At 43.3% G+C, this 22,980-nt stretch overlaps 1 pseudogene; it reads left to right on the top strand.

The window, feature by feature from the left end:
* Nucleotides 1-22,980, top strand: part of LOC138666537 (zinc finger protein 850-like) — a 112,160-nt pseudogene that overhangs the window by 61,789 nt on the left and 27,391 nt on the right.

Genomic DNA, 22,980 nt, shown 5'->3' with positions numbered 1-22,980 from the left:
AAGTTTGCTAGAGAGCACTTGGATGATCCAGAGGAGTTTTGGGAGAATGTCCTATGGTCTGATGAAACCAAACTGGAACTGTTTGGTAGAAACACAACTTGTCGTGTTTGGAGGAAAAAGAATACTGAGTTGCATCCATCAAACACCATACCTACTGTAAAGCACGGTGGTGGAAACATCATGCTTTGGGGTTGTTTCTCTGCAAAGGGGCCAGGACGACTGATCCGGGTACATGAAAAAATGAATGGGGCCATGTATCGTGAGATTTTGAGTGCAAACCTCCTTCCATCAGCAAGGGCACTGAAGATGAAACGTGGCTGGGTCTTTCAACATGACAATGATCCAAAGCACACCGCCAGGGCAACGAAGGAGTGGCTTCATAAGAAGCATTTCAAGGTCCTGGAGTGGCCTAGCCAGTCTCCAGATCTCAACCCTATAGAAAACCTTTGGAGGGAGTTGAAAGTCCGTGTTGCCAAGCGAAAAGCCAAAAACATCACTGCTCTAGAGGAGATCTGCATGGAGGAATGGGCCAACATACCAACAACAGTGTGTGGCAACCTTGTGAAGACTTACAGAAAACGTTTGACCTCTGTCATTGCCAACAAAGGATATATTACAAAGTATTGAGATGAAATTTTGTTTCTGACCAAATACTTATTTTCCACCATAATATACAAATAAAATGTTAAAAAAACAGACAATGTGATTTTCTGGATTTTTTTTTCTCAGTTTGTCTCCCATAGTTGAGGTCTACCTATGATGTAAATTACAGACGCCTCTCATCTTTTTAAGTGGTGGAACTTGCACTATTGCTGACTGACTAAATACTTTTTTGCCCCACTGTAGCTGCCACCTAGGGACACACACTTCTTGTAGAAGTTAACAGGTTGCTTCAAAAGCCACGTTGTGACTTCGGAAATCAAAGTCTCATTATCTGGAAAATGCTTGCACGTCAAAAATAACTTCATTGTTGGAAAGAAGTGGAAGTCCGATGGTGCGAGGTCAGGTGAATAAGGGGGATGCGGTACAGTTTCAAAGCCACAGGACCATGCTTCCATTTGGGCAACTTGTGAGTTGTGAACTGGTGCATTGTCTTACAGAAGACGGACATCTTTGGTGAGCATGCCATGTCTCTTGGTTTTGATGGCCTCCCGCAATCTCTGCAGCAGTGAAGCATAGTATGCCCCAGTGATCATGGTACCCTTTGCTAGGAAAACCATCAATACTACTGTGTGCTGGTCCCAAAATACTGTGAGCATGACCTTGTCTGCCGAGAGTTGGGCACGTGCCTTCTTTGGAGGTGGTGAGTCATGATGCTTCCATTGCATCAACTGGACTTTAGTCTCAGGATCATAGTGATGGACCCAGCTTCCTTCCTGTGTGATCAATCTGTTTAAAAAGTCCTCGTTTCCATCACTCATCGCCAATAGAGTCTGAGAGCATTTGACTCGTTCCTTTTTCTGGAAAGATGTGAGAAGCCGGGGAACCCAGCAAGCGGATACCTTTTGCATGTGAAGATGGTCTTAGATTATTTTTTTCACTGACCACACACTAATCTTGACATTTTGGGCCAATAATTACAATGCGATTTTCCAAAATGGCGACCTGCACTTGCTGGATAGTGTGTTCATTAATAGCAGAGTGGGGTCACCCTAGAATTGGAGCTCTTTGCACCGAAGTCCGACCACATTTGAATTTACGATTCCAGTTCTTGACTACATCATATGATTGGGTATCATCACCATAAGCCTATTTCATCTCATCGAACATCTCCTTTGGTGTGGCCTTTCAAATAAAGGAACTTGATGACTGCTCTGTATTCCTCTGGGTCCATTATGAAACCTCACACCACTCCAGCACCTGTAAAATCAAGACCGTTATCAGTTCTGAGTTGCAAATTGGCACGTAACCTATAGAGACTTATATCATTACACATGTGCAGTGGGTCAAGGGAAATCTTTAATGAGTACCACTCGTATGTACACAAAAATGATACCACTGACAACCCATCTGAAAAAAGGCTCTCATGTGACTGTCACTCAAAATAGTTATATCCCCTAGAACTTGATAATAGGAAGGTAAAAAAGAAGAAATGATCAGTTATTAAGGTCAAAATTGGTTGTGATGCCAAGGAGTTAAAAAACAAGTTGCACAACAAAATCCATGATATTCTCCACGCAGCAAGATTATGAGAGATTGCATATGGAGAGGGTGGATAAGTGCTGCCTGTTAGGCGGAGTTTTACCCTTGAGGGGCGTAACTAAGTGACTACCTGGTCTTCACTAGAGTCTCTGATGGTGAGAATAGGCTTGGGTTGTTAGGGTAGTCACCAGCTTACACTCCAGGGTAGTGCCCGGACCTGCAGCAGCTGACCTTTGGGTCAAAGGCACAAAAAGAAGCACAGAGAGCGAATACAGAGGCGTGGTTAGAAAGTCCGAGGTCAGGGCGGGCAGTACAAGTTCAATGTACGAAGCCAGCTTCCTGAGCGGAGAGATCAGACAGAACAAGTAAACAAGCCGAGTCAATAACAGGAGAGAAAAAACAATAAAGCACCTAGACAGGGAACTGGAGACAAACTGTAACTACAATCTTAGCTCAGGCAAGGTGTGGAGGGTGGAGCTGCCTAATATATCCACTGCTGGCAGGGGATAGGCCAGGGAAGCAAAACTCTGCAGGATACAGTCCTATTAAATTCCTGTACAGTCTGACCATACCTCACAATAGCTGGATGGAGACTCTCCAGCATCAGAAGGATGTAGAGGTGCTGAAAGTGTTTGTACGAGACAGCTCAGCGAGATGGTCTGATATTGGGAGGAGCAGAGCAGTGTACAAAATGGCGCTTATATACCGTGCGAATCCATCAGCATAACAGTTAAACACTGTCTATCTGTATAAAGTGCATTTTGTGTATAATGTCTCTTTCTGTCTATCTCTGACTGAGATAGTCAGAAACAATTTCAACATTCTAGTAGCATTCAATTAAACTGAACAAACATATCAATAAGATATTGGATAAATCAAGGAAATATCCATTCATCTAGGTAGATATCCTCAAAGTCCCCAAGAAGAAATTGACATCAAATTCTAAGATCATTACACTGTCTGATCGTCAAAAAAACATTCTGGTGCTTGTGGTGACAAGGAAAATTCCCAGGTCTGAGGACCTCCTTGCAGTAGGGACATGATTATTCCCACCCTCTCGAACTCCTCCCCTGATGACTGGGGTTGCAGAGTAAAAAATAACCTACAGCTCTCCCTGAATAACCTGAACTGGTCTTTCTCTCCCTTAAATTTATCAGGGAGGGCCATTACAAGTTCGGGAGTGACCAGCTGTACATCAGAGGTTACTGACGTCACATCCACTGCCGTCACAGAGTGTGTGGACAGGCTTCATACTGGTGAAAAAGAAAAACGTATTGGCCAGACATGATGTCACACTAGTCACTACTCGCGGACTAGTATACAAAGCTAGAGCACACCTATGATGCATCCAAATACATAGAAATGTGCTAAATACTTATCATGGTGCTACACCTTGTATGGAAAATGATTTCATACAAAAGGAGAAGAGAGAAAGACCAATACAAACAATTAGTGCGCACACCTGATAAACAATCAAAAAATACATAGCTTTATTAGTAACCATGAACACACAAAAAATTGCATTAAAAACCATTAAAGCATGTAGAACAAACAGAGCAATCATCCAGCACCCCTGGTGCAATGTTAAATAACTGAATTGCCGTGTTTGTAGGAAGAAGCAATAGAAAATATATACAGGGTGGTCCAAAAGTAGGTGGACAGTATGTGTAATAGGGTTATGAAGTTGGTATTTCAAGTTTTGGTGTTTTTTGGACCTTTTATTTTTTTTTTTTTTTTTTATGGAACAGTCACAGGAGATAAGTATCTCAAAATTCTAATGAATCAAGTTGTTCCCCAGTTACAGCAACAGCCTAATTCAAATGACCTTTGTTTCCAACAAAATGGGGCCCCTCCACATTATTCAAGAGTAGTCTGCGAGTATCTTGATGAAACATTTCCTAATAAACGGATTGGACAAAGAGGCTCACTTGATTGGCCGGCACGTTCACCAGACTTAACCCCAGTGGATTTTTTCTTTTGGGGAGTTCTCAAGGACAAAGTTTATAGTCGAAAACCAAAAAGTGTCAGTGATTTGAAAAATTACATAAGAGATGCATTTCAAGAAATGAATACCCAAAGAGACTTGTGCAAAAATGTTTGTCGAAGCGTAAGGCTACTTTCACACTAGCCCGCAGGATGTGTTTTTTCTCCATAGGTTTGCATTAGGGATGCATTGCGACACGTCGCATCCGTCGTGCGACGGATGCGTTGTGTTTTGGCGGACCGTCGTCACAAAAAAAGTTACATGTAACTTTTTTTGTGCGTCGTGTCCGCCATTTCTGACCGCGCATGCGCGGCCGGAACTCCGCCCCCTCCTCCCCGGACATTACAATGGGGCAGCAGATGCGTTGAAAAACTGCATCCGCTGCCCCCATTGTGCTTTTATTTCACAGTATACGTCGGTACGTCGGCCCGACGCACTGCGACAGGCGCATACCGACGCTAGTGTGAAAGTAGCCTAAGAGGCAGACTTCAAAGCTGTGGAAATTGTGATGGAAAACAGTTTTAACACCTGCGTTGATAAAATTTAAGGGCTTTTGTATTATTGTTCAGAATAAAATTTAATTGTCAATATTATGCTTGTGTTAATAAATATAATTTTATATATAAATCAAAATAAATTATTTTCTGTCCACCTACTTTTGGACCACCATTTATATGAATATTTATAAAACCCTTGACTAGTTCATATTAGAAGTATTACCCATATAAAAAGATAGTAATTTAAGATTTAAGGTATGGTATAGAGGTCACATGCAAAATATACGCATATTAAATAAATAGGGGGATAGAGAGAATCACCACAAGAGGTTAGACCAAAGGAGCAAAGCCAACCAAATAGTGCTGCAAATATTAACACTCAGATGCAAAGGGAAATCCCTTTGATAGATACTACCTCATATGCTCCCAGAACATAAACAACCATAATGAACTACCTTGATAAGTAGAAGGTGTGAAGACCAAAGATGTGGAGAGAAAGACCCCATGCTTATCACTGTTCTGCAACAGCTTCGTCAGGAGTGTGTGCCCATAAGCCGAAGAGAGCTTGATATAGGAAGAGCCTAATGAGCAAAGTGCTTACCGGTGTGTATTGCTTATGAGCCAGGAAGGTAGCATAATGAAAATACATACAAAAATACACATACTGCTCCAATCTTACACCTGCTCTAAAGTCATGACTTCTATGTACACAGCAATCCTGCTCCTCTTCTTTGCCTTGTTTTGTGCTATAATTCATGTAGCTATGAGACAGACACCACCTAATAGCACTGACTTACAGGCCTCTTAATGATTCTCCACTGAACATTTCATTACAAAAATGTATTGACAAGCAAATTGAAGAGTAAAGCTTTAAAAAGCTAGCATTAGAAGAGGAACTAAAAATTGTACAACCTCTTAATATCATAAACTACTAGTCCTCGGATTGAAGTCTACAATTTGTATCCGTCTTCGTCAGCTAATACTTGAATTTTAATACAATTTGTTGCTAAATGCAGAATTTATGAAAAAAGTTTTTTTTTTTTCTTCGCAGATGACTGTGTGTCAGAGGGATATCTGACAGTTACTGATTTTGAAGCAGCCGATTATGGTATCACACCATATATATTTGAAGAGCATGACATCATTTCAGATAAACTGCCAGCCCTTCATAGCAAAAATCTATCATCTATTCCTTATCAACAGTTCCCACCTTCTGATTTATTACAGACTCTTGAGCAAAATAATAACAAAAGTGATACTGAACATCAAAAAGCTCATTCAGGGAAGAAACCATTTTCATGTGCAGAATGTGGGAAATGTTTTACCAAGAAAACAAGGCTTACTGTACATGAGAGAAATCACACTGGGGAGAAGCCATTTTTATGTTCATTATGTGGGAAATTTTTTACCAGGAAAGAAAATCTTACTGCACATCAGAGAACTCACACAGGGGATATACTATTTTCATGTGCAGAATGTGGGAAATTTTTTACCAGGAAAGAAAATCTTACTGCACATCAGAGAACTCACACAGGGGATAAACCATTTTCATGTGCAGAATGTGGGAAATTTTTTACCAGGAAAGAAAATCTTACTGCACATCAGAGAACTCACACAGGGGATAAACCATTTTCATGTGCAGAATGTGGGAAATATTTTACCTACAAAACAAATCTTGTTGCACATAAGAAAATTCACACAGGGGAGAAGCCGTTTTCTTGTTCAGAATGTGGGAAATGTTTTATCAAAAAAGCAAATTTTTGTGCACATCAGAGAATTCACACAGGGGAGAAGCCATTTTTATGTCAAGAATGTGGAAAATGTTTTACTGACAAAACAATTCTTGTTAGACATAGCAAGACTCACAACGATGAGAAGCCATTTTCATGTTCAGAATGTGGGAAATGCTTTACCAAGAAAACAATTCTTACTGTACATCAGAGAATTCACACAGGGGAGAAGCCATATTCTTGTGAAGAATGTGGGAAATGTTTTGCCTACAAAGGGGATCTAGTTAAACATAAAAGCACTCACACAGGGGAGAAGCCATTCTCATGTTCAATATGTGGTAAATCTTATAGCATTAAATCACAACTTGTTACACATCAGATAAGCCATACAGATGAAAAGCTATTTTCATGTTCAGAATGTGGAAAATGTTTTAGGAAGAAAGAAAATCTTACTGCACATCAGAGAATTCACACAGGGGAGAAGCCATTTTTATGTCAAGAATGTGGAAAATGTTTTACTGACAAAACAAATCTTGTTAGACATAGCAAGACTCACAACGATGAGAAGCCATATTCATGTCCATAATCTGGGAATTGTTCTTCTTCTAAATCCACTCTTTTTATAAATCTATGGGTAAGTTCACACAGGTCGTTTTTTGCTGCAAAAACGCCCTGTGTGAACTTACCCAAAGAATGCACACAGAGGAGAAGCCATTTTCATATTGAGAATTGGAAAATGTTTCACAAAGAAATATTTTCTTACACATCAGAGAAATTACACAGGGAAGTAGCCACTTCATAATTTATAAATGTATTTTATTGACGAAGAGTACCCGAAAATTTACAGTAAAAGTTAAGTCACAAGCCTAAAAGGGAAAGCAATTTAGATCACTAAATGATAATTATTAGGAAATGTGCTGTATGCAATGAGCAATAAACATCAGCAAGTGTAATGCATATAACAATCCAAAATATTTAATCATATATATAGAATACTTTTTTGTGAACACTATAACTGCATCTTAAAGAGGTTGACCAGTCCTTCTCTGGTATACATGATTGGGACAGTTTCAGAGGCAAACGTCAGACAACAGGCATCTAATAATTATGGTGTCTTATTAATCAAATGAGACCAACTGGATGGTTCCCTCTTCAACTGTCCTAATTAAGTAAAACAGCATCTACCTCCACCTGACACCAGACTACACAGAAGAGAGAGGTGTCAGACCGCCCCTTTAAAATTTGTAACAAAGGATTAATAAACAACTGCATTTAATACTAATATCCATCTATTTGCGTCTATTGTTTTTATTGTCTATGAGTTAAGATAACGCCCTAGGACCTGTGTAGTTGAAGGAGAACTGGTATGGTTTGTATAGAAGTATTGAAGGCTGAATTACATTAAGGATCTCCGGTTTCTTAAGACATTTTTCCGCTTTTGAAATTGTCCTTTTATTCGAGACTAGTATAGTTACCCAGCTTTGCATTGCTCTATAAGAATTTCAGAGGACCTTTCATCAGTTTGTACATTTTAACTGGCCACATCATGAAATATTGGCTGCAGAGCAGGTAAAACTTTGCTTTTATTTTTTTATTTTTCCTCTCCTTTGCACACATATGAACTTGTAAAGTTTAGGCCATTATTTATGTTATAGTTAGTGTTGAGCATTCCGATACCGCAAGTATCGGGTATCGGCCGATACTTGCGGTATCGGAATTCCGATACCGAGATCCGATACTTTTGTGATATCGGGTATCGGTATCGGATCAATAGGGATGTGTAAAATAAAGAATTAAAATAAAAAATATTGATATGCTCACCTCTCCGGCGGCCCCTGGACATCATGCTGCTAACCGGGAGGCTTCTTTGTTTAAAATGCGCGCCTTTAGGACCTGGGAATGACGTCCCGGGTTCTGATTGGTCGCGTGCCGCCCATGTGACCGGCACGCGACCAATCAGAACCCGGGACGTCATTCCCAGGTCCTAAAGGCGCGCATTTTAAACAAAGAAGCCTCCCGGTTAGCAGCATGATGTCCAGGGGCCGCCGGAGAGGTGAGCATATCAATATTTTTTATTTTAATTCTTTATTTTACACATCCCTATGGATCCCAGGGCCTGAAGGACAGTTTCCTCTCCTTCAGACCCTGGGAACCATCAGCATACCTTCCGATACTTGATGTCCCATTGACTTGTATTGGTATCGGATATCGGCGATATCCGATATTTTTCGGGTATCGGCCGATACTATCTGATACCGATACTTTCAAGTATCGGACGGTATCGCTCAACACTAGTTATAGTTCAACTGGTTGTTACCACAGATTTGCCTCTGGGGACTTGTACTTCTTCCCCTTAACCCCTTCACCCCCGGAGCTTTTTCTGCTTTTTCATTTTCGTTTTTTGCTCCCCTCCTTCCCAGAGCCATAACTTTTTTGTTTTTCCGTCAATATGGCCATCTGAGGGCTTATTTTTTGCGGGACGAGATGTACTTTTGAACTATAGCATTGATTTTACCATGCCATGTAACAGAAAACGGGAAAAAATTCCAAGTGTGATGAAATTGCAAAAAAAGTGCAATCTCACACTTGTTTTTTGTTTGGCTTTTTTGCTAGGTTCACTAAATGCTAAAACTAACCTGCCATTATGATTCTCCAGGTCATTACGAGTTCATAGACACCAAACATGTCAAAGTTATTTTTTATCTAAGTGGTGAAAATTTTTTCCAAAATTTGCTAAAAAAAAAAAAATGCGCGATTTTCCGATACCCGTAACGTCTCCAATTTTCGTGACCTGGGGTCAGGTGAGGGCTTATTTTTTGCGTGCCGAGCTGGCGTTTTTAATGATACCATTTTGGTGTAGATGCGTTCTTTTGATCGCCCGTTATTGCATTTTAATGCAATGTCGCGGCGACCAAAAAAACGTAATTTTGGCGTTTTGATTTTTTTTCTCGCTACCTCATTTAGCGGTCAGGTTAATCCTTTGTTTTTATTGATAGATCGGGCGATTCTGAACGCGGCGATGCCAAATATGTGTATGTTTGATTTTTTTTTTAATTGTTTTATTTTGATTGGGGCGAAAGGGGGGTGATTTGAACTTTTATATTTTTTTTATTTTTTTAATATTTTTAATCACTTTTTTTTTTTAATTTTGGCATGCTTCAATAGCCTCCATAGGAGGCTAGAAGCATGCATTACTCGATCGGCTCTGCTACATAGAGGTGAAGTACAGATCACCTCTATGTAGCAGAAATGCAGGGTTGCTTTGAACGCCGAGCACAGGGTAGCGCTCAAAGCAATCGGCCATCAACAACCATAGAGGTCTCAAGGAGACCTCTGGTTGTTATGGCGATGCACTGCCGACCCCCGATCATGTGACGGGGGTCCGCAGTGCGAGCACTTCCGGCCGCGCGACCGGGAGCGCTAGTTAAATGCCGCTGTCAGCGCTTGACGGCGGCATTTAACTAGTTAATGGGCGCGGGCGGATCGCGATTCCGCTCGCGCTCATTGCGCGCACATGTCAGCTGTACAAAACAGCTGACATGTCGCGGCTTTGAGGTGGGCTCACCGCCGGAGCCCACCTCAGAGCAGGGGATCTGCCAGCTGACGTACTATTCCGTCAGCTGGCAGAAAGGGGTTAATGAGTTAACAATCATAAGTAGGCAACATCATGCAGGAGAAAAAAATAATACACCCTCCTTTCATCACTGATGTTTACAGCTACTATTTAGAGATACCGCAGAGCTATGTATCATTATAAACTATTTCAGATCTTATCGAACAGCAGTCAGTGAGGGAGGAGGACACCAGAACCGAGAGCATTGTGAGATAAGATCTTGAAGTGTTTGATACTGTTTGGTCTCAGGAGGAGAGGTGGATCCTCTAAGCCCTAGGAAACAGGTACTGGAAGCACTGGAGACTGCTGGCAGACAGTACATCGGGAGGTAGATACCGGATGCACTGGAAGCCGCAGGACGCATATGATGAAGGTGCGAGAGTGCCTGGTAACACATACCAAATAGGTACCATTTAGGCTATGTTCACATTTACGCTGTGCGGGAATGCGTCGGCGACGCAACACAACGCAAACAAAAACGCATGCAAAACGCATTGTTTTGTGATGCATGCGTCCTTTTTTGGCATGATTTTGGACGCAAAAAAATGCAACTTGCTGCGTCCTCTGCGCCCTGACGCTTGCGCCAAAAAGACGCATGCGTCACAAAACGCAAGACAACGCATGTCCATGTGCCCCCATGTTAACTATAAAGGCGCATGACGCATGCGTCGCCGCGGCTGCGCCCGACGCAGCCCCACAAAATGCTAATGTGAACGTACCCTTACCCTCAGACACGCTTCCTATTTTCAACAATTGAACTTGTCAGCCATTTGTCTCCAGCGACAGTACAAATAAGACCCTGGCAGGGTCGAAACATTGGTTTTTGTCGCTATTTTTTTGCCAATTCATTTCCTGCACCTTTTTCCACATCAATGCTTTTGTCTTATTCGCTATATGTGAAATAAACTTTCTGCAAATGTTCATCAAGAGTGTGCGTTGATTCATTACCACTCCATGACAGGTGTGTAACTGTACCCCTCTCTCCCTCTTATTGCTCCTTTCAAATGATTCCATAACAGCCAAAAGAGGATGAAATCAAATTGTGAGAAAAAGAGCGACCATCGAGCTGGATGTTGATTCAGCCTGCAAGCAAACTGCAGATACTCCAGGTGTTTGTGGTATAGATTGTCACTGGGAAATTAGCTAGTTCAAGAAGATGTCGCCAATCCTTAGTGTCCAATTTTATGACTAAGAGTTCACGGTCACCAATGGAATAATTCTATTCTTCTGGAGAAAATTTTGTGGAGAAAAATCCACAGGTATGATTTCTTGCTCTAGAGATATTTTTAGAGAGAAGTGCTCCTACTCCAATAGAGGCATCCAGTTCAAGGAAGAAAGGTCTGTCCACGTCAGGATGGGTCAGGACAGGAGCAGCATAGAAACCAGTCTTGAGTTCTAGAAAGGTTTGAACAGCAGATTCTGACCAGTTCTGGAAAATGAATGCCCTTCCGAGTTAGGATCGTCAGCAGAGCAACCACTTAGGCTATGTGCACACGTCAGGATTTCATGCAGAAATTTCCTGAACAAAACCGGACATTTTCTGCAAGAAATCCGCATGCGAATTTTTCGCATATATCTTGCGGATTTTTTGTGTGTTTTTCTGGAAGTTCTGGGATGCAATAATATAGTGGGAAATCCGCAAAAAAAAATTTGCGGAAAAAAACGCAACATATGCACAGAAATTGCGGAATGCATTCTAAATGATAGGATGCATATGTATGCATATTTTAATCATGTTTATCGCGTTTTTATAGCGAAAAATTCGGAACATGTGCACACAGACTTATGTAGTTTTTATTTAACCCTCAACTGGAGAGGTGGGGTTTCCTATACCCCAATGAAATCTCTTATTTCTACAGAAAATGCAAAGATCACGTTTGTTTTAATCATTTTCTTATTGGCGATTGATTACACGAGTATGACACCCACAAGTATCAGAAAATGTAATACTTTGATAAAAATAAAGAAGTTTTCAAAATTTGAAAATGTGTAAAAAAAACAATTACATGAGTGGTGATGTGATAATATGTGTAAAGCGCTGCGGAATATGTTAGCGCTATATAAAAATAAAGATTATTATTATGTGAGGTTCAGCAAGGCCAAGACAGCACTTAGCGACAGCTAGCTCTGCTATGCGTGGCCAGAAGAGAGAGGCCTAGACGACATCCTGTTGACAAGGAAATGGATGGAAGCTAGTGAGACACGTATCCTCATACCAGCATTTTTCAATGAATGGCAGCCGAACAAAAATTCCCTGGAGTGTGGCAAACCCCACCTCACCAGTTGAGGGTTAGACTGATGGTAATAATGAGCAAATTCACACACGCGGCTCCGCTCCTTACACCTTGAGCACATGTGGCTCCGCTCCGTCCACCTTGTTCACACGCAGCTCCACTCCATACACCTCGTACACACGTGGCTCCGCACACCTCGAACACACAGCTCTCCTTCGGACACCTCGTACACACGCGGCTCCGCCACCTACACCTCGTACACAAGCGGCTCTGCTCCGTAAACACGCGGCTCTGCTCCGTACACCTCGTACACACAGCTCTGCTCCGGACACCTCATACACACGCGCCTCCGCTCCGTACACCTCATACACATGTTGCTCCGCTCCGTACACCTCGTACACAAGCGGCTCCGCTCCGTACACCTCGTACACACGCGGCTCTCGTACATCCACACTGTAAACCCCTCCTGACCCCACACATAATCTTCCCCTCATCCAGCACCATGACAACCAGCACAGCAGAGTCCTGCATACACTGAGGCCCCTGATCATGTGACCCCTGACTCCTCCCCTCCTGTGACCTCATCACAGGTCCTGTGCACAGAGCAGCCATATATGTGGAGTGCGGCTCTGCAGGTGGAGGTAGGTGCTGGGGCCCCGTTATTCTCTATCAGGATTAGCCGCTGGTCACACTCGGCCATTTTTCCTCCCCGTATAATAAATGGCCTTTCCCATCTCTGTGATATTCCGTTTTCCATGTTTCCCCCCTGAATACACACGTTCTCCCCCCGTTGCTGATCTCTGGGGTCTGACCTGTGACTTATATGTCGCTGCTCCCCCCACTACAGAACGCTGCGACTAATGACTACATGGACGCCTATATCGCTGTACTCGTTAGTAACGTTCGGTCCTCAGTCTCTCTCCCACACAAGGTCTCCTTGTCTCTCCCCATTCAGATGTTCGGCACATGGAGAGGTCATTAGTGATCGGCACCGGCCATATTAACCCCTTAACGACCAGGGGTATTTCAGTTTTGCGTTTTTGTTTCTTGCTCCCCTCCTTCCCAGAGCCATAGCTTTTTTATTTTTCCGTCAATATGGCCATTGTTTGTTGCGGGACAAGTTGTACTTTTGAACGACACCATTGGTTTTAGCATGTCAGGTACTAGAAAACGGGAAAAAAAAATACAAGTGCAGTGAAATTGCAAAAAACTGCAATCCCAAACTTGCTTTTTGTTTGGCTTTTTTGCTAGGTTTACTAAAGGCTAAATCTCCTCAGCTCCTTTGCTGCTGTGTGCAGCTCTCCCCACAGCATTAATACCTGGGAGCCGTGACAATTTTGTTGCACAACCTTTTGAGACAATCACTGCAATCAAACGATTTTTGTAACTGTCAATGAGACTTCTGCACGTCTCGACAGGTATTTTGTCCCACTCCTCAAGAGCAAACTGCTCCAGTTGTCTCGTGTTTGCAGGTTGCCTTTTCCAGACGGCATGTTTCAGCTCTTTCCAATGATGCTCAATAGGATTTAGGTCAGGGCACATAGAAGGCCACTTCAGAATAGTCCAATGCAGGGGTGTCAAACTGCATTCGTCGAGGGCTGCAAACAGGTCATGTTTTCAGGATTTCCTTGTACTGCACAGGTGATAATTTAATCACCTACACACATAATGATTGCAGCACCTTGTGCAATGCTAAGGAAATCTTGAAAACACGCATGGTTTGCGGCCCTCGAGGAATGCAGTTTGACACCCCTGGTCCAATGTGTTCCTCTCAGCCATTCTTGGGTGTTTTTAGCTGTGTGTTTTGGGTCATTATTCTGTCGCAAGACCCATGACCTGCGACTGAGACCAAGCTTTTTGACACTGGGCAGCACATTTCTTTCTAGAATTCCTTGATAGTCTTGATATTTCATTGTACACTGCACAGATTCTAGACACCCTGTGCCAGATGCAGCAAGCAGCCCCAGAACATAACAGAGCCTCCTCCATGTTTCACAGTACGGACAGTGCTTTTTTTTCTTGATATGCTTCATTTTTCATCTGTGAACATAGTTAGAGAATTTTGCCTTGCCAAAATTTCCATTTTTGTCTCATCTGTCCATAGGACATTCTCCCAGAAGCTTTGTGGCTTGTCAACATGTAGTTTGGCAAATTCCAATCTCGCTTTTTTTATGATTTTTTTTTTTTCAACAGTGGTGTCCTCCTTAGTCGTCCCCCATGAAGTCCACTTTGGCTCATATAACGATGCATGGTGCGATCTGACACTGATGTTTCTTGAGCTTGAAGTTCACCTTTAATCTGTTTGGAAGTTTTTCTGAGCTCTTTTGTTACCGTTTGTATTATCCGTCTCTTTGATTTGTCATCACTTTTTCTCCTGCAGCCACGTCCAGTGAGGTTGGCTACAGTCCCATGGATCTTAAATTTCTAAATAATATATGTAACTGTAGTCACAGGAACATCAAGCTGCTTTGAGATGGTCTTATAACTTTTACCGTTAATATGTTTGTCTATAATTTTCTTTCTAATCTCCTGAGACAACTGTTTCCTTCACTTCCTCTGGTCCATGTTGAGTATAATACACACCATGTCACCAAACATCACCGTAAGTATCTGTAGCCCTATACAGGCCCACTCACTGATTCCAAGATTGTAGACACCTGTTATGCTAATTAATGGACACACTGTGATTTAACTTGTCCCTTTTGTCACATTATTGTCATGATTCTATTGTAGGATTTGAGCAGGAGCCTCAGTGGTTAATGCTGCTGGCCTCCCTTTGGATAGGGGAGGGCTTTTAGAGCCGCGGAAGGCTTGCTTTGTCAGTTATACTCCTTCCCTCAGCTGAGCTAAGTGACCCCTGTACGCTTGTGTGTTTGTGCCTTCTGCCTGCCTTGTGATTCTTCATCCCGTTTTGTCCCGGCCTGTCCCCCACGTCGCACTTGCCTGCCGTTTAGGTTCTGTCTGTGGATTATCTGGTTCTCTGACCCCAGCTTGGTTTCTGACTTCCCTTTCGGTTGTTCCATCAGCTCTGGTATTACCCGCTCAGTTTCCTGACACCTGTTTGTACCCGGTTACTATACACTTGTTGGCTCCCCTGCCGGTCACCTCCCGGTTGTACGCTTGGAGCTCCGCTGATCACTCCAGGAGCTCCGGCTGCTGGCCCCGGCCCCTCCTCCTGCGATCACGTGCTGCCTGTCCTACATGCCGGCAACCGTTCCGTTATGTGTCTGCGGGTGCTGTGTACCCATCCCCGTCTGCTGTACGGGACTCGTGTCCGGACCTGGACAGGTCGGTCACGAGGTCCCTGATATTATATCTGACCGCAACAGTAACCTACTGTGGTTAGGGTGCAGTATGGACCCCATGCGCACCCTGTCTGAGCATGTGAAGCACCTGTCTCAGATGCTGCTGAAACTAAACATGGAGCAGCAAACCCTGCCCAGTCCCAACAACAGGTGACTGACACTGTTCAGGGGGCTCTGTCCTCAGGAATTCAGGGGGTGGGGGTTAGAGAAGTCGTTCTGTTCCCTCCTGAACCCCGGTTAAGTTACCTGATACATTTTCCGGTAACAAAAAAAAACTTTGGGTCTTTAAAGAGGGCTTCCTGCTTTTCTTCTCTTTAAGACCCCGCTCCTCTGGAGATGAAAGTCAGAGGGTCGGTGATGTAATGTCTCTGTTCAGGGGGCTCCGCAAGCCTGGGCGTTTTTTCTTGCTTAATGTATTTTTTGAGACCCTTTTGCACATTTACGATGAGCCTGATAGAGTGCGTGTGGCAGAGGATATGGTGATGAGTGTTTCAAGGGAAGCACTCGGCCAAATGGTTTTGCTCGGAATTCAGACATTGGGGTTCTGGATGTTTCGTGAGATAACGCTGCTCTCCGGGGCTTTTTCCGTAGAAGCCTGTCCGATTGTCTGAAGGATGCCCTGGCACTTCATCCTCCACCTGATTCCCTGGATGATACCATGACCCAAGCGGTTCCTATGGAGTGTAGGTTGCGGGCAGGAGGAATTATGCAACTGGAAACATCATTGTTCCCCGGTGGAGACGATGCTATAGCTACTTCTGAGGCTATGGAGGTGGGCGCCATTGCTTTGAATGAGAAAGAGAGAAAACATCATCGTGAGAAGCAGTTGTTTCTGTTGTGGAGAGTCGGGACACTGGAAGAGGGATTGTCCATCCTGCCCTTTACCATTCAAGTCGGTGGGAAACGACTAGGTCTGGGTGATGGTCAAGGACACCATCCAGACCCCCAGGTACACCTCTCCTCATTTGCTAAAATTTTGCTACTGGTGGAACTGTTGGTGGACGGTTGTCCTTATTTTTCTACAGCTTTTGTGGACTGCGATTCATCCATCAACTTGGTCAGTCCTCACTTTATTTCACAATGTAAGATAGGGACAGTTAGACTCCAGACTTTGGTGAAAATGGTGGCCATTGACTCGTCTCCCTTCACTAAAGAAGGAATTTGTTACGTCTCAGAGGTTTTTTCCTTCAAAATTGATCATGTTGAAGAAATAAGTTGTTTTGCCTTGAGAAATTTTCCTGCTGGGTTGGTGTTGGGAACGCCCTAGTTGCAGCGCCATAACCCTATCATCAATTGGGTGATGGGGGAGATTGTTCAATGGGGCCCTAATTGTGTGAACCATGGTTGTGAATCTGAATTGCTATCTGAACTCTTGAAGTCTGTCTCTGTGTCGTCTGTCGGTCTGGAAGATATTGCGGAGTACCTATATAACAGAAATCATGGAAAGTCTACTTCTAAAGCAGATAGATGAAGCTGCAACCCATAATGAGGTCCTGGTTATGGGGGACTTTAACTACCCGGATATTATCTGGGAAACAGAAACCTGTGAAACCCATAAAGGCAACAGGTTTCTGCTAATAACCAAGAAAAATTATCTTTCACAATTGGTGCAGAATCCAACCAGAGGAGCAGCACTTTTAGACCTAATACTATCTAATAGACCTGACAGAATAACAAATCTGCAGGTGGTCGGGCATCATAAAAATTGAAAATGTAGGCCCCTTAAAAAATAGTGAGGAAAGAATGGTTGTAGATGACGAGGAAAAAGCTAACATATTAAACACCTTCTTCTCCACAGTATTCACGGTGGAAAATGAAATGCTAGGTGAAATCCCAAGAAACAATGAAAACCCTATATTAAGGGTCACCAATCTAACCCAAGAAGAGGTGCGAAACCAGCTAAATAAGATTAAAATAGATAAATCTCCGGGTCCGGATGGCATACACCCACGAGTACTAAGAGAACTAAGTAATTTAATAGATAAACCATTATTTCTTATTTTTAGGGACTCTATAGCGACGGGGTCTGTTCCGCAGGACTGGCGCATAGCAAATGTGGTGCCAATATTCAAAAAGGGCTCTAAAAGTGAACCTGGAAATTATAGGCCAGTAAGTCTAACCTCTATTGTTGGTAAAATATTTGAAGGGTTTCTGAGGGATGTTATTCTGGATTATCTCAATGAGAATAACTGTTTAACTCCATATCAGCATGGGTTTATGAGAAATCGCTCCTGTCAAACCAATCTAATCAGTTTTTATGAAGAGGTAAGCTATAGGCTGGACCACGGTGAGTCATTGGACGTGGTATATCTCAATTTTTCCAAAGCGTTTGATACCGTGCCGCACAAGAGGTTGGTACACAAAATGAGAATGCTTGTTCTGGGGGAAAATGTGTGTAAATGGGTTAGTAACTGGTTTTATTGATAGAAAGCAGAGGGTGGTTATAAATGGTATAGTCTCTAACTGGGTCGCTGTGACCAGTGGGGTACCGCAGGGGTCGGTATTGGGACCTGTTCTCTTCAACATATTCATTAATGATCTGGTAGAAGGTTTACACAGTAAAATATCGATATTTGCAGATGATACAAAACTATGTAAAGCAGTTAATACAAGAGAAGATAGTATTCTGCTACAGATGGATCTGGATAAGTTGGAAACTTGGGCTGAAAGGTGGCAGATGAGGTTTAACAATGATTAATGTAAGGTTATACACATGGGAAGAAGGAATCAATATCACCTGTTGTGAATTCTGTGGCTGAATTCACTCCTGTGGTCACAAGTGGTACTGCAGCTTCTGAGCTTCCTTCCTCAGGTGTTCTGGTGAGCTCGTTAACTGCTTCGTTACTTAACTCCGCCTGATGCTGCTATCCCTGCTCCTTGTCAATGTTCCAGTGTTGGATCTGAGCTTCTCCTGATTGTTCCTGTGACCTGCTGCTCTGTATAGCTAAGTGCTTTTTTGCTATTTTGTTGCTTTTTTTCTGTCCAGCTTGTCTTTTGTTTTGCTGGTAGCTCTGAGAAGCAAAGGGTGTACCGCCGTGCCGTTAGTTCGGCACGGTGGGTCTTTTTTGCCCCCTTTGCGTGGTTTTTGCTTTAGGGTTTTTTGTAGACTGCAAAGTTCGCTTTACTATCCTCGCTCTGTCTAAGATTATCGGGTCCCACTTTGCTGAATCTATTTCATCCCTACGTTTTGTCTTTTCATCTTACTCACAGTCATTATATGTGGGGGGCTGCCTTTTCCTTTGGGGTATTTCTCTGGGGGCAAGTCAGGCCTATTTTTCTATCTTCAGGCTAGCTAGTTTCTTAGGCTGTGCCGAGTTGCATAGGTAGTTGCTAGGCGCAATCCACAGCCGCTATTAGTTGTGTTTAGGATAGGATCAGGTGTGCAGTCTACAGAGTTTCCACGTCTCAGAGCTCGTTCTTTTGTTTTTTGGTATTTGTCAGATCACTGTGTGCGCTCGGATCGCTAGGCACACTGTGTTTCTGGATTGCCTTCATTACACCTTTCATTAGCAGACATAACAATCACCATTACACACTGAACGGGAAACCACTGGGTAAATCTGACAGGGAGAAGGCCTTGGGTATCCTAGTTAATGATAAACTTACCTGGAGCAGCCAGTGCCAGGCAGCAGCTGCCAAGGCAAACAGTATCATGGGGTGCATTAAAAGAGGTCTGGATACACATGATGAGAGCATTATACTGCCTCTGTACAAATCCCTAGTTAGACCGCACATGGAGTACTGTGTCCAGTTTTGGGCACCGGTGCTCAGGAAGGATATAATGGAACTAGAGAGAGTACAAAGGAGGGCAACAAAATTAATAAAGGGTATGGGAGAACTACAATACCCAGATAGATTAGCGAAATTAGGTTTATTTAGTCTAGAAAAAAGACGACTGAGGCGCGATCTAATAACCATGTATAAGTATATAAGGGGACAATACAAATATCTCGCTGAGGATCTGTTTATACCAAGGAAGGTGACGGGCACAAGGGGGCATTCTTTGCATCTGGAGGAGAGAAGGTTTTTCCACCAACATAGAAGAGGATTCTTTACTGTTAGGGCAGTGAGAATCTGTAATTGCTTGCCTGAGGAGGTGGTGATGGCGAACTCAGTCGAGGGGTTCAAGAGAGGCCTGGATGTCTTCCTGGAGCAGAACAATATTGTATCATACAATTATTAGGTTCTGTAGAAGGACGTAGATCTGGGGATTTATTATGATGGAATATAGGCTGAACTGGATGGACAAATGTCTTTTTTCGGGCTTACTAACTATGCTACTATGTTACCTGAAGGACTTCGAAGACGTGTTCTCCGAAAGCGAGGTTGATGTTTTACCGCCACATAGACCCTTTGATTGTGCCATTGAGCTGGTTCCTGGGGCTAAGTTGCCTAAAGCCCGTCTGTTCAACTTGTCCGGTCCTGATCGTTTAGCCATGAAGGAGTATATTGCAGAAAGCCTACACAAGGGGCATGTACGTCCTTCCGTCTCTCCAGTGGCTGCCGGATTCTTTTTCATTTAAAAAAAAAATGGCGGTCTTTGTCCCTGCCTTGACTTTTGAGAACTTAATAAAATAACCGTGAAAAACACATACCCTCTTCCCCTCACCCCAGATCTTTGTAATCAGTTGTCTGGTGCTAAATGGTTCTCCAAACTTGATCTCCGGGAAGCCTATAATCTGATAAGGGTTTGGGAGGGGAACGAGTGGAAAACGGCCTTCCTCACATCTGAGGGACTCTTTGAAAATCTGGTCATGCCGTTTGGACTTTAGAATGCTGACGTAATTTTTTAGAATTTCATTAATGTGGTATTTGCTGACCTTATAGGACGTTTTGTCATTATTTATTTGGATGATATTTTGGTGTGTTACCTGGACAGTCAGACTCATTTGCAGCATCTACGTACTATGCTGCAAAGACTCGGAGAAAACCAGTTATTTGCTAAATTAGAGAAATGTTCGTTTTTTTTTTTTTTTTACAAGAACGGTCTTTTTTGGGTCTGATTGTGTAATTTGAGAGGTTTCGTATGGATCCCAGGAAGGGGCATGCGATCGCTGATTGGGTTCAACCCCGAGACCTCATGGAGCTCCAGCACTTTCTGGGATTCGCCAACTATTATTGTAAATTTATTAAGGGGTTTTCGAAGGTGGTTAAACCCCTTACTGATCTTACCTGCTAGGGGGTGGATGTGAAAGATTGGTAATGGACCTCCAAGGAGTCTTTTTTGGCACTGAAAAAATGTTTCATGTCCGCTCCGATTTTGGTACAACCAGATTCGTCCAAACCTTTTATTGTGGAGGTGGACGCTTCTGAGGTGGGGGTTAGGAGAGTGTTGTCCCATGGTCCTGCCACTTTAACCTCAAACCCTGTTCCTTCCTCTCCAAGAAATTAAGATGTGGGCAATAAAGAACTTCTTGCGGCCCAGTTGGCATTCGAAGAATGGAGGCATTTTTTGGAAGAGGTGGCACACCCGATTACTGTGATCACAGATCATAAAAATTTGGCATATATTAAGTCGGCGAAAAGATTGACCCCTAGACAATCTCGTTGGTCGCTTTTTTTTCCCCCGGTTTCAGTTTCTATTACTTTTCGCCCTGGTTCTAAGAACATTAAAGCTGTTGCCTTGTCCCAAAGTTTTGAGCCTGTGTTGTCCCCCAAGCCGCTGTCCTCCATTCTTGGGGTGGTGGTAGCGGGGATCTCGTCTGAGTTGGAACGAGAGATTGTGGGGGCTCAGTCTTTGGCCCCGGCTTCCAAGCCAAGAGATAAATTGTTTGTCCCGGACCAATTTTGGGCCAAGCTCCTTCAGGAGTTTCATGAGTCTAGGTTGAGTGCCTGTCCTGGGATCGCAGCTACACAGGAGGCGGTGGCAAGGGTTTTCTGGTGAGCCTCATTGGGTTCTAATGTTAAAAAATGTATACCTGCATGTGGGATTTGTGCACGTTCCAAAAGCTCTCATAGCCTGCTGGCTAGGAAACTGGTGCCCTTACCGGTTCCTGAGAGGCCATGGACACTCACCTGTCCATGGACTTAATTACCAATCTCCCTCCGTCCAGGGGTAATACTGTGGTATGGGTGGTGGTGGACAGGTTTTCTAAATAAGCCCATTTTGTTCCTTTCGCCTCATTACCCTCAGCTGTGATTTTGTCCAGATTGTTTGTTCAGCATGTGGTCCGTTTACATGGGGTACACCTGAATGCTGTGTCTGACAGAGGCTTGCAGTTTGTGGCTAAATTTTGGAGGGCATTCTGTTAGAAATTGGGCATTTCTTTGTCTTTCTCTTCCGCATATCACCCCGAAAGTAATTGGCAGACAGAACGCACCAATCAATCCTTGGAACAGATTCTTAGGTGTTTGACCTCTGTTAGGCAAGATGACTGGTACGACGCTTTACCCTTGGCAGAATTTGCCTTCAACAACCGGGTATGTCAATTCACTAGTATGTTCCCATTTCTTGTCTATTATGGCTTTAATCCTAATTTTGGGGAATTCTCATGGTTGGAATCCGGATGTCCAGGGGCAGAGGGATCTGTTCAGCGCTTAAGGGATCTGTGGGCTGAGGTACAATGTAATATTTCCAGGGCTCAAGGGAGGTATACGTTTTTCGCTGATAGAAAGAGAACTCCGGGTCACATGTTTCAGGTTGGGGACAAGGTTTGGCTTTCCACACGGAATATCAACATGAAGGTTCCATTGGCCAAACTATGTCCTAAGTTCATCAGGCCGTACGAGATAATAAATAATAATAATAATTTTATTTATATAGCGCCAACATATTCCGCAGCGCTTTACAAATTATAGAGGGGACTTGTACAGACAATAGACATTACAGGATAACAGAAATGACAGTTCAAAATAGTTACCAAGACGAATGAGGGCCCTGCTCGCAAGCTTACAAACTATGAGGAAAAGGGGAGACTCGAGAGGTGGATGGTAACAATTGCTTTAGTTATTTGGACCAGGCATAGTGTAAGGCTCGGGTGTTCATGTATAGCTGCATGAACCAGTTCACTGCCTAAGTATGTAGCAGTACAGACACAGAGGGCTATTAACTGTATACCGTCTATGAGAACATGATGCGAGAAACCCGATTATGGTTTTTTGAATGGGCCACACAGGGATAGTTAGGTTAATGCGTTGAGGCGGTATGCCAATCTGAACAAATGAGTTTTTAGGGCACGCTTAAAATTGTGGGGATTGGGAATTAATCATATGAACCTGGGTAGTGCATTCCAAAGAATCGGCGCACAACGTGTAAAGTCTTGGAGACGGGAGTGGGAGGTTCTTATTATTGAGGATACTAACCTGAGGTCATTAGCGGAGCGGAGGGCTCGGGTAGGTGGTAGACTGAGGCCAGAGTGGAGATGTAGGGTGGTGCTGAGCCATGGAGAGCTTTGTGGATGAGGGTAGTAGTTTTGTATTGGATTCTGGAGTGGCTGGGTAGCCATTGTAATGACTGGCACAAGGTAGAGGCATCG

This window comes from Ranitomeya imitator, chromosome 2, assembly GCF_032444005.1.
Source record: "Ranitomeya imitator isolate aRanImi1 chromosome 2, aRanImi1.pri, whole genome shotgun sequence".
NCBI classification, from domain to species: Eukaryota; Metazoa; Chordata; class Amphibia; order Anura; family Dendrobatidae; genus Ranitomeya; species Ranitomeya imitator.
The sequence above is the reverse complement of the archived record's forward strand: the minus strand, read 5'-3'. Positions and strand labels throughout refer to the sequence as shown.